This window comes from Oreochromis niloticus, linkage group LG4, assembly GCF_001858045.2.
Source record: "Oreochromis niloticus isolate F11D_XX linkage group LG4, O_niloticus_UMD_NMBU, whole genome shotgun sequence".
In the NCBI taxonomy this organism is placed as follows: Eukaryota; Metazoa; Chordata; class Actinopteri; order Cichliformes; family Cichlidae; genus Oreochromis; species Oreochromis niloticus.
The window spans coordinates 34104575-34117770 of record NC_031969.2 but is presented as its reverse complement, the minus strand read 5'-3'; the positions used below and the strand labels follow the sequence as shown (position 1 = coordinate 34117770).

At 40.0% G+C, this 13196-nt stretch overlaps 2 long non-coding RNA genes across 2 annotated transcripts; one reads left to right on the top strand and one right to left on the bottom strand.

Moving 5' to 3' along the window:
- Positions 1-5752: 5752 nt before the first annotated feature.
- On the bottom strand, positions 5753-7588 carry LOC112846658 (uncharacterized). Its single transcript, XR_003219778.1, has 2 exons — positions 6708-7588; positions 5753-6357 (listed from the first exon to the last, which is right to left on the bottom strand). It is a non-coding gene; the product is annotated as an uncharacterized LOC112846658 (long non-coding RNA).
- A 2665-nt stretch (positions 7589-10253) lies between these two features.
- Positions 10254-13193, top strand: LOC109201801 (uncharacterized). The gene is made up of 3 exons (XR_002061729.1): positions 10254-10337; positions 10428-10604; positions 13166-13193. It is a non-coding gene; the product is annotated as an uncharacterized LOC109201801 (long non-coding RNA).
- The last annotated feature ends 3 nt before the right edge of the window (positions 13194-13196 follow it).

The window sequence follows — 13196 nt, the reverse complement described above, 5'->3', positions numbered from 1 at the left end:
TTTGGAGATGCCCAGTGATGTAGCAGGTGCAGTATCAAAGTTAAAAAACTATACTGATCTTGGTGAATGTGCTGCTTCTTTTGTGGCACAGATGTATGCATCATCAAATATTACTTTAACAGATGTTACAAGAAGTGTAAGCTGTACAAAGGAGTTGCTTGAGAAAACTGTAGACTGTTTGCAAACGTCAACTGCTGCTTTGTTGAGTAGCTTGGATGTACCACAAGACAGTGAGGCTGTTCAAGCATTAATGAAGGAGTTTGAAAGTGTAAAAACATATCTGAAAATGTAGACACAATATATAAAATGAAGAAATACTTCACTGAGAAATTTTCCCTTGTTAAACCACAGGAAATTTTTCTGGGTCACAGGTCAGATACTGTAAGAAAAGATGGTCAGATGAAACAGGTTTTGGCAGCAGATACATATCAGTATGTATCAGTCATTGAAACGCTGAAGTTTTTATTCCAACATGAGGACATACAGGACTTCTTTGTTGAGAATGAGAAGAACACAGATGGCAAAATGCGTGATTACTGTGATGGCTCTCACTTTTCCTCACACCCATTGTTTAAAATATACCCTGCTGCTCTTCAAATACAACTTTACTTTGATGATGTTCCAAAGATAAGCGAGGGCACGACGAGCTACAGGAAGACACCTGGGATGGAGATGGAGGCGATGTTCTTTTCAAACCGTGTCAGAAGTCGTTAATAGACGTTTGTGGTTTTGATTTGACGTATGCATGTATTGTATCTGCTTAACGCATGAAGGGGCGTTGTATAACCCTGATGATATAAAACAACTGCTTGTGTAGTGTTTGAGAGATCACTGCTGTCTCTGTACAGTGTTCATCTCCACACGTGTGTTCATTAAAATCATCGTTTGACCTAATCCTCCTGGACCAGTGTTGTCATTTGGATCCCTCCTCAATATTTGAATCCATAACACCTTGAAACAACAAATCCTTTTGGTTCCAAGACAAAAATACATAAGCTATGAGCTGTGTATTTTATTATTCACCTGTGTCTTTTGTTCAACTCAATTGACAGGGAGGTATATGGATTTGACAACATTTTGCAACCACTTCTTGATGACTTTAGATTTCTTGAAAATTCTGGTCTAAATGTGGATCTAAAAGGTCATAGCCATCAACTATATGGTACAGTTTGTGTGTTAACAGCAGATAATTTGGCAATTCATTCACTTTGTGGCTACCTTGAAAGTTTCTCTGCAAACAAATTCTGTCAGTTTTGCATGATTGACAAAGCAGATGCACAGTTGATATATGATGAAGACAAAGTTGAGTTGTGCACCAAAGACAGTTATCAGGAACATGTCAGCCTAAATGAACCAAGCAAAACTGGTGTGAAAGAGGACTCCTCATCTGACAGAAAACATAAGTTTTGATATCATGCATGATATACTTGAAGGTGTAGCCCTTTAGAGGTTAAATTAATGCTTCGCCATTTCATTTATGAGGAGAAGCTGATGACTTTGGAGCAGCTAAATGAGTGGATTTCTAGTTTTCAATATGGACATGGAGACATTAATAACAAGCCAAGTGTTATAATGAACTTGAGAACCAGTGAGAGCACGTTAAAACATACAGCCTCTCAAATGTGGTGCCTTTTACTGGTCTTTTTTGTTTGGAGATTGTGTAGACCGAAAAAGTCAACATTGGCATTTATTGATTTTATTGAGAGAGATATGCAGTATCATCTTTGCACCAGTTGTTACAAGGGGGTTTGCAGTATTCCTAAAAGAACTGATAATAGAGCACCATACTCTTTTGAAGCAGCTGTATGCCACAAATCTTATTCTGAAACATCATTTTATGATATGTTATCCAAGGATGATGGTTTTGTTTGGACCTCTCTCTAAACTTTGGTGTATGCGATTGGAAGCCAATCCATTTAGAAGACGAGCACATTCAGTTTGTAACTTCAAAAATGTGTCAAAAACATTGGCTTTTAAACATCAGGTTCAACACATGTATCACTATAAGCATAGTGATAATCTAGCTAAGAAAATGGATGTGTCCAATGCCTTTCTAGTTAGTGTGGGTTCACTGAAAGAAGCAGATGTCTTTTGGACAACTTGAGGTTAACCCTACGGCCAGACTTATAGAACTGGTTCTGTATTAGCACTAAGAAGAGACCAGTGTGGGGTAAGTTACTTTTAAAATGTATTCCACTACAGATTACATGCCCCAAAATGTATTTTGTAACGTATTCCCTTACGTTACTCAATGACAGTAACGTATTCTGAATACTTTGGGTTACTTAATGTTATTATCATGCTTTTTACAACTACATGAATGTACCATTGCTGTGTGATTTATTACTATTACTGAAGGTTACTCACCATACCAATACCAGCTAGATGTTTAAATCTTAATATAAATGAGTAACAGTAGGTGGACATTAGGTAAGGCTGCACTTTTTGCACTTTTTTCTCCCTTTAAAAAAAAAATGAAATGTACACATTTTAACACATCTTTGTGTTGACTTATTTGACACAGAAGATGTGTTAAAGAAGCAGACACATTAATGGTGTTAAAATGGACATACCATGTGTTGTCCCTGAGCTGATCTCTTCTAAGAGTGTACCTTCTCAGATGGTTTATTTGTATGTCTATAAATGTTTTTTGTTTTTTTTGTTTTTTTAGATTGTCTGAGCCAATGGTGGCAGTCTCCAAACTGTTCTTAGCTCAGGCAGTTCATTGCTCTATAAGATGCTCTTTATATTGGACAAGCTGTGGTCAGAAGTTTCCACACACTCGTCAAATGATTACCCCCACACCAAAGAGATGGTGGTGACCTTCTCCAGCAGGCAGAGGGATCACCACCACCATCCACGGGAAGCCAGTGGAGGTAGTTGAGGAGTACAAATACCTGGGAACCATCTTTGACAACCTCCTGAAATTCTCTGCCAACACAGAGGAGATTCTCAGGAGGTGCCACCAACGGCTATACCTCCTTAGGAAACTCAACTCCTTTGGAGTCAGCACACCCATCATGATGACTTTCTACTATGCCTTCCTCGAAAGCATCATGACCTTCTCCATTACCTGCTGGTTCCACTCCCTCAGCCTTCATACAGGAACAGACTGCAGCACACTGCATCAGTGTGCTCTAAAATCATTGGCCTGCCTGTCAGAACTCTGGCACAGGTTTTCAGCCAACAGGCCCTCAGACAGGCAGCCAAAATCATCAACGACCCCTCTCACATTCTTCACCCCGCATTTCAATGGCTCCCCTCTGGGCGGCGCCTCCACTGGTGGTAGCAATATTGTTGGTTTTGTTTTGCTCCTAGCTCTTACGGTGTCTTCACTGAATGTTTCAATAAAAACTTTTCCAATAAAACCTCTGTGAAGCATCAGTATAAGAGACCATCATTCAGCCAGGGATGCTACATTTATTATCTCATTCTCATTGCCTGTTTATGCCCTGTCCTTATCTTTAATATCATGCTGCTCTCTTGTATCTTAATTGCCGCTTGGGGATAAATAATGTCTCTCTGATTCTGATTCTGGGACCTCATCCAAAGGGAGGACAATTTTTGCTTCATAGAGCATTTATAAATGAAAGTGAAATAAGCTCATGAGTGAAACAAGTCTCAGCTATCTTCATCACAGAAGCGGATGTGGATCAGCATCGTGGATGCAGACACTTCAGGTCACTTCACCCTTTAACCTCAGCCTGTGTCAGACGTTTCAAACCATTGACTGTAGAAAACATGGACGACACGACTCCGCCTCCTACCATTGTGCAAAAATGAAGCCAAAATATCCCAAGAGCACCTGGCTGCAGCCACTGTGGAGCTCCACAGTAACCGGATACACATGACCTCCACACTAACCGGAAACACGTGACCTCCACAGTAGCCGGAAACACGTGACCTCCACAGTAACCGGAAACACGTAACTTCAGTTAAATCGACTTTGACAGCGAAAACTAAATTGCGTTTTTGCTCCTATTGATGCTGCTGAGAAATAAAAATGGTTTTAAGTGGGGTTTTTTTAACACTCTGGGTTTGTTCAAAAAAATTCAACATCCCCTAAATTGTTCGTGGCCAAAAGTGTACAGTGGTCCCTCGCTATAACGCGGCGCACCTTCCGCGACACTGGTTGTTTCGCTGATTTCTTTCTTTTTTTTTTTTTTTTACAGCACATCGTGTTGTGCGTTCTGATTGCTGTAGACCATTGTCAATCAGTCTAGTCCAGTGTCTGTACAGGAGCGGTCCCTAATAGGAGTCCTTTGGTACCGTTCCGCGAGAGTTGAGGCTCCGGTGTGAAATGTATGGTTGTAGTTGTGTGTCTTATTTTGAAAGAACTATTTACCCGTTACCATAGCGACCAGAGAGCATTAAGAAGCAGAGAGGAGGATGTCACTGTGATTGTTGTTGGCGCACAGCTCAAGTCACGTTTATTATTATATTTACAAAATACCACAGTTTCTTTTTTATTCTTTTGTTGTATTTATCCGCGACACCTTAAAGGTCGTTCCCTGAAAATATTGTCTGACATTAAAGTGGTCCGTGGTGCAAAGAAGGTTGGGGACTGCTGCTGTACAATACAGAATGCGTTTAGCTTGTCGAATTTACATAAATCTTCAATCGCTAGCAGTGTAACTCTGAAGTGCTGTACTGTATGTTTGTAAGTTTTCTCCCAAAGAAACACAACAATGCCGACGAAACGTTTTGCACCCTTGTTTGTTGCCAAAAATGGCCACTTTTTGTGTATGTTCACAAAATGCTATAAAATGTATATTTCTTAAAACATTTATCTACTTTTACCGACGTGACTCTTTAAAATAGCACCAGTCCTTTTCATCAAAATCAAAATTGTATCTAAATTTTTTACTCTTTATAGCCAGTTAGGTTATATATTACCATTAACTTTTCAGATAAAACGGTGATAAAGTCCCAATGTTTTCATCTGAGCATCGGGGAAACGGCTGTCTTGCAATTGTTGAGGTCACTAGTGTGCGCCCCATTTCTTCCAGGATCACTCTCTTTATAGGTTTTAGTGGACTCCTAGTACTGTGAAGTGGTTTCATGGTACATAGGCATTGTATTCCAAGATCTGGGAGATTGTAGAAATGAGCAGTGATGCCCTTCCTACCATCTTTCCAGAAAAATAAGTGATCTGGAAGCTGTTAGGCTTACTTCCAGCAACAGCACTTTCTGCACCTGCATAAACTCCCGGACACATTTACTAACAGTGTTTGTTGCTGTATGTGCTGCAGCTGCAGCTTTGAATTTTTTTATTAATATATATTTTGTTAATATTTTGGCTATGGTGTCTTGTTATGAAATGTACAAGAGTAAAAGTGTTTTTAGCAGGTGCTTCAAAGCTAAGTTTGACTGGGAAACTCAAATCTCAATAGCCAGTATCAACAAAAATTCACTGCAGCCTGTGTAATATTTGATGCGTCATAATTTATTTCAGTTTATCTTGCAAATAGATATTTGCGTTGCAATGTCATGCACAAACACACACAAGTATTAGATCCTTAAGATCAAACCTGTGTCATTCTTTTGATCCACTGCAGTGTAGTAGTCAAAAAAAGAAGAAGTGAAGTGGCCCCAAATGGCCAGGATAGAGCCCAGAGGGTTAATGCGTAAAATGTATAAAAATATTATTGATTACAGGGTAATATATTAATGTTCGTATCAACAATAAGCTTTTTACTCTGAAGTTACAAGTATAAACAATGCTGTTGCATTTACACTTAATTTTTTTTACTATAAGTATGGACATGGAAACAAGTGGATATTTAATAACACGTTTAACTGGAATTCTGTACACTGAAAAACAAACAACACATAAAAAACACAAATACAGCCAGTGCCTTCATCTGTCCATTAAATGTCAAACATCGCATTGACCCGTAGTCCCTGCTCATCAGCACAAGCTTTTAAAAAGAGCTCCATGTCCTCTGCAAACTGAAAAACAAAGAGGAAGAAGTCCCTCTACACAAAAACACTGCAGATGACAAGCCAGGCAAACATCTATTGATCTGTTTGAATGCCTCCTCATCATGTGAGCCTTGAAGTTTTTTTTCAAGAAGACTAAGACCACAGTGAGGGCGTTTCATTTTCAAGGACTTTCCACAAGCCACAGTTTCATTTAGCACAGAGGGTAGAGCACATGAATGTTCTACCGAAGATTCAGAAAATGGTTTAGATACTGGAGACAAGACATCGAGAGGCAGATGGGGCTCCTCGGAGAGTTCAGTGGGGAGCAGTCCTGAATGCTGACATGAGAAAAATTGCCTTGCCATATCCCCACGCTGTATGACTGTCATGTTACAGACAGGGCAGTGAAAGTGCACCGGTATATCATTTTGTCTGTAAGAGAGAAAAAAAAACAAAAAAACAAAAAACAACATGTAATTTAAATGTAGTTTTATAGAATGCAATCAGTTTATCTAACAATCGGATTGTACATATTAACAAAAATATCCAAGCCATCCTCAATAATGAAAGCAAAATGGTGTGGATCACAAGAGCTGTCAGGAAATGTGGTGAACAGGAAAAAAAAATATTTACGGAAAACACGCTTTTTTCTCTCGCTGATGAATGCACTGAACTGTACAATGTGAAAAGCAACTTTTAAGTCAACAAAGAGACTGCAGAGGAGCTGAAAAGAAGTGCATATTTATAACTTTAACTATGAGGTATATTTAATACCAACATACCTTTGAAAGGCAAAGCATTTTTAATGTGTCCATTTATATGCTCCTGACAATAGGGCTGAAAGTGGGGCACAGAGGGCAGTGAAACAGCCAACACGTGGTGCATTACTGCAATTCTGGCTTGGAGGCAAAACTCCAAATTGATATGAGCATCTAAAACAGAGAGAAAAACAGATAAACACCATATACACATTTAAGTTCAGGTTTTAGCAGAAATAACACGTTACAGTTAGCATGTAAGAGATTTGTGGAGAAAATTCTTTACAAAAACATAATTTACAAAACACTTTTATTTGTGGCATACGTATCTATTGACATATAACAGACAATTTAACAAAGGCTAACTAATATCTGGGCAATAAAAAAGCAGAACAGAATGGAATAGAGAATATTAGTATTTATACATATATAAACCTCTTTGTGACAAACTTTACAATGTTTTTGCAGGTGGAATGAGAGACATGAATAAAGTGCAATATGCAGTAAATTGAACAATGTGCATTGATGTTACAGATGGTGAAAAGTAGTTCAATAACAAGCAAAAAATAAATACGTTTGAAACTGACCACTAAATGCTAACCAGAGGTGTCAAAAGTACACACACTCCTTACTAAAGTTTAGATAGTTCGGAGGTATGACCGTTGTTGTAACGCTAACAAAGTGCCAACGTAATCAGTGTAAGCAAACTAGCTGATTCCTAAAATTATATTATTATTAACTGCAAATTTATACATGAAAGACTCTGTCCCAACCTTTACGATCCACTTGCAAGATTTCCGCAGTCGATGATCCACGCAGGAACGTATTTCTGCCTACTGTGGAGGTCACGTGTTTCCGGTTACTGTGGAGGTCACGTGTTTCCGGCTACTGTGGAGGTCACGTGTTTCCGGTTACCGTGGAGCTCCCGCTTGTGGAGGCTGCCATCTTGCAAATTTGGAGCCAGAGTCTGGCGGTGGAGCGACTGTGTAACGCTCCCGCCCACACACCCGCTGGACGTGACCGCAAACACGCCCCTCTACACTTTTTACGTAGCCCGGATGCTCCAGTTTTTTTTGCTGGTTTACCGCTACTGACGACTCGTTTAATTAAAGTAAATACAACCATGTCACTGTTATAAAAAAGACGCACAGCTTATCATCTTATAGTTCTAAAATCACTCTGTTGTTAATTCGTTAGCTAGATTAGCCGCTAGCATACGCACTGTGTTGGAGGCTTGTTGCTACCTAGTTAGCGATGCTACACACCTGTTACTCTAATAGTCTGTGTTATTGAAGGATTCAGCACTTGTGGGTTTTTTTATCCATTTTTAGACAGCGATGAGATCATCTGCACACTCTACAGAAGCCCAGAGTTACTGTTTATATCAAAAATATAATGCTGTCCTTTGAGATTTTAACATAAGACTGTGAGTGTAATGGATCTAAAACTGTTTAAATCTTCAGAGCCCTCTACAGCCTGGTAACATGGAGACTTTAAAAACATCAGCAGAAGGTTTCAGTAGTGTAGTCTAATTTGTTCTTTTCATTTAATAATAGAGTCCATATTATATCAACAGCTACATTCACCCTGGAGAGAAACTAGTGAGGGAGACCATCAGGACCAAGCTGGGTTTCCTGGGTCCAGAGGTTTGGAGAAACTTCTTCCTTTTCTTTCATCACAGCTGTCCTGTGCCAGATGTTCTGTTGACCCACTGTAAGAGGCATCATTTAAGAAACACCAGGAAGACTGAAGCTCATCGCATTGATCAAGCAGGACTCATGATCTTCACCAGCAGCTCCCTCACAGGGAAATCTTCAGCACTCCTCCGTAGGCCCGATCCAGGAGATGGATAAACCCAGCATTTCATGAACACTGTGATGGAGACCTTTGGTTTGTGTAATTATATAAATACTCGGATACTCCCCAGAGGCTCCAGACTTTGACATAAAGATATTATATTCAGTCCTGTAGTCCTGTCCTCTGGTTACTCTGGTATGAATAACTCTGAATCACTTTATGGTAAATAACACTATCTGCAAAAAACTGTGAAAGAATTCCAGATGACAAGTTTGTAGTTCAACAAACAAGTGACGACCTTTGACCTTCATCAGGTTTTATTTAATTGTGCCAGAGAAAATCTCATATGCTCTTCATGCAGCTGAGTACATCAAGTGTTTAAAACGGAAGCTGTGCAGGTCTGAGATCAGCAGCTTTGTGAAACACCAAACTGAGGTCCTGTTAATGCTGATATATAGTGACACAGTTACATGAGTGATTAATCCTTTTGTTTTTTTGTCTTTAACTTTATCAATAAAGCTGCAGCTTTCACTACAGCACGTGTGGTACTTTAACCTTTGTACTGTTTTCATCAGTTCATTTTGCAGTTAACATGTTGGATGATCTGTCTGCTGTCACTGGGTGGTGCTGAGGTCTGAATCTGAGGGCAGCTCCTGTAATCACAAAGACAACAGAACCATCAAACTCAAATATAAATTTTATCCCTCAAAATTGAAATAAAGCTGATTCTTCTGTCCTCACACACTCAGGATCCGAAGTTCTTCTCTTACATTTTTCAGTATTACAGTACAGTACAGTACTTTAATCCATAGTTCCTGATTAATGAGGAGTTACTGAAGTACAAGCTTTTAAAAAAGATGTTACTGTCTTTACAGATGTGGCAAGAGACTGAAAACATGCTGTTGTTTGCACATATTTAATATTCAGCTCTGCACAGGAGCTGCAGCAGCGTGCAGCCTGTTGCTTTTACAGTATAATACTTGTAATAAAAGTACAGTAACGGTAATTAGTGACTGATTAGCCCGGAACGTTTCTCTTGATGTCTTTAGTAAATTCATTCACCTGCACAGATTAGCTAAACGAACCCTGACAGCCGAGTGCTCATTTTAGCTAGCTAGGTCTCAGGACATAGCTAAGGACGGTAGTTACGGATTAGCTTACAAACACGTTTAACTTACCGAAAAAGTGCAGCGGGGCCTCGGGTCCTTCTGTCGGGTAGTCCAGTTTACTGAAGAACACCTCAGGCTGTCAGGTTAAAACACTCGGTTGTGTTTTCGTAGCGTAAACGCTGGCCCTCCTCTCAGAGTCTACGCTCTATCTGCTATTCCCGAACAGAGATACGCAAGTTTCTCCGTGACTGCAGCTGCCAGTCAAAGCTGCCATGATGACGTTTCACCCCAATTTAACATCGCCGCGGTAGGAATTAGAATCAAACTTATGGGAAAGGAGACCCCTTGGACATCAATCAGCATGATGAGAACTATTGATAACAAAAGAAAGAATCTTTGGAAAAAATAGAGACGTTTTGGCTTCATTTTTGGGGAGCTGTGGCGTCGTCCATGTTTTCTACAGTCAAACCCAGACAGACCAGCAGGTGTAGTTTCTCCTGTGGCCACCAGAGGGCAGACGTTCAGCAAACAGCTGCACTGCTCCTCAGAGTCCAACATCCTCAAACCAGGAGGCGGGCTCAGTGCTGGGGAGGAGCTGGCTCAACAGAGAGGAGGGAGTTATCAGAACTGAGGAGAGGAGTGCGCTCAGTCAGAACCACTCACTGCTCCTCTGATCATCACAGGACCTCCTCCCTCCTGACCTTCTTTCATCCTGCAGCTTCAGCAGCTGCTGATAAACAGCTTCCCTGTGGGTATCAATACAGAGTTTGTGATTCTGGTTTTACACACACAGTTAGGCTCTAAAAGCAGCTTTCACTCAGTTTTCTTTACTCTGCAGTCCAAACACAAAGTGCTGCGTGGAGGTCATTTCTGTTCTGCAGCTCACTAAAGACTCAACAAACTGCTGCATGTTGACATGAACCATGTTTCAAACCAGAACTTCCGACAGTGAAAGCTTCGTCAGCATCAACCTGCATGTTCAGTGTCAGTGCCAGCAGCCGGATGTTCTTAAAAGGTGATTAGAGGTTTCAGTTGTTTTTCTTTGACTTGCTCTTTCTGATTATGAAAAGCATGTCTAAAATACTCGTATGAAAGCATATTTTGAGTGGTTTTAACTGTGTGAATGCTGTGAGTAGTAGGTTTTGAGTGATTGGGTGTGATTTGTACAAAAATAATAAAACATAAGTAATAATAACACTACAAAGGTTCATAGTAGAGTGAGTGAACAAGTGGAAGTTTGAGAGAAAAGGCAGTGTGTGTGATGATTCCTGATGTCTGAAAGGGCTCTATTTAGAAGTGTGAGCGTGACATAAAGGTGTTGGTTTTAGATCAAGATTTAGTAGAATTAAAGAGGGTTTATAGACTATGAATACAAAGAAAAACAAAAGAGTTCGATTAGTCTGCAGAAACAGGAATTATGTGTGCCTGTGGTGTGTCAAGACAGCTCACAGAGAGAAACAGACGAGTTAAAGTCTAAGAAGATGAAGCGAATGAATGTTTTAAGAAAAGTAATGAAAATGATATTAATTGTATGCTTTAGTGTGTCAATACGGGTGGATCTATCTCAACCTGGAACCTTGAGTGCAGCGACAAAAGCGACAAAATAATGACAGAAATAATTGACAACTATATTAATGGACAGACAACACATACACAAATTGTTATATGTGAAATTATTTTTGGAAAGAGTCGGAAGTGAGATAGTTTAGAACTCAGTGATAAGATGCATGAATTAAACCTTATTGTAACAAACACTTGCAATGAGGAAGGCAGCTTATACTCAATTATTATGAACGCAAAGCCTTGATGCCATAGGCAATTTGTTTTGTTTTTGTTTGTTTGTTTTGTAAGTTTGGAAAACAAATTTGTGATCATACTTGTGGATCACAGTGACACATAATGATTAGGCGTATGATTTGTTGATGCCTAGTTTTAGAGCTGTGAGCTATGAACTGTAAGCAATGCAAAGTTTTTCCCAACTTAGAGGTTTGACACATGCCAGACAACTTTCCTATGTAGGCATTTTGCTTTCACAGTCACACATCAGGATTGAAAAGTGTGGACAGTTGAACCCCAGCACACTTCTCCCTACTTTGCAAGATGGTGATGCACACTGCTGTATAAAGGAGCTAGGAAGCTAGATGAGGAAACAAAACCACGCGCTGACCTTCACAGCACCCCACAGGCTGGTTTCGTTAATATCTTTGTAGACGGTTCAGCGTCCAAAAGTAGCCTTGGGCGGAACTGTGTAGGCTATGCGGTAACCACAGTAGACACAATTTTAGAAGCAAAAGCACTAACTTCCACACACTCTGCACAGAGCGCAGAACTCACAGCTGTCATACGTGCCTGTCAACTGCATGAAGGACAAGACATAAACATATACACTGACAGCCAGTATGTCTTTGCAGCTGTGCATCATTTTGCAAAAATTTGGCAGAATAGAGGGATGGTTAGTGCAACATGGAAATCTTTTAAAGGCACTGTTGGAAGTGATAATATTGCCAAAACAGTTAGCATTATGTAAATGTGCTGCACACCAGAAAGGCTACGCAGAGGTCACTAAAGGCAATAACTTCGCAGATCAAGCCGCAAAAGCAGCAGCACAACAAACTACAGACACATTAATGTCTGACTCCTCAATGCAAATACCACTTGATGTGCTTATAAATGAACGAAAATCCGCACCGACTACAGAACAAAAGAAATGGTTAAAATGTGGAGCACAGCTAGAAAATGATTTGATGACTTGTAATGGCAAACCAATACTACCAAAATCCCTACACAAAACAGCAGCATTAGTGACACACGGTTCTACTCATGTGTCGACAGGAGGAATGGTAGTTATACTCTCTAAACATTTCTACACCCAAGATTTCGAAACTTCAGCAAAAGTATTTGTCAGAACATGCATGATTTGCCAAAAACATAATGCACAGGGAAACCTCAGACCGAGAAGAGGTAACTTTCCCACACCACCTCATCCTTTTCATACAATCCACATGGATTTTACTGAGCTAAATGAATGCCAAGGCTCAAAATACGCTCTAGTGATCATAGACGTATTCTCAAAATGGCCAGAAATCTATCCAGTAAAAAAAGCAGACGCCATCTCAGTAGCAGAACATCTGTGCAACCGTTTCATTCCAACATATGGCATCCCCACTCTGATAAGATCAGACAATGGGACACATTTTGTTAATGAAGTAATCAGTAAGGTCTCTGAAGCACTAGGATTCAGCATCAAACACCACTGTGCTTACCACCCACAAAGTGCCGGACTAGTGGAAAGAACTAACGGCACAATAAAACAGAGACTGAGAAAATGCATGGAAGAAACAGGGAGACCATGGCCTGAGTGTATAGGCCTGGTAAAAATGTGGATGAGACTGACACAAAGTTCTCAGAAACTCACACCTTTTGAAATTATTCACGGTAGACCATTTCCACTACCAATCACAAGTGAGCCCATAGATAAGTCAATAAGAGAAACTACACTAGCCGAATGGATGACTAAATTACTTGAAAATAAGGAGATTGTTCTAAACAACCAACTGCCAAGTGACATCTCTCCAGTGTCTTGCAGGTTGAAACCAGGTGATTGGAT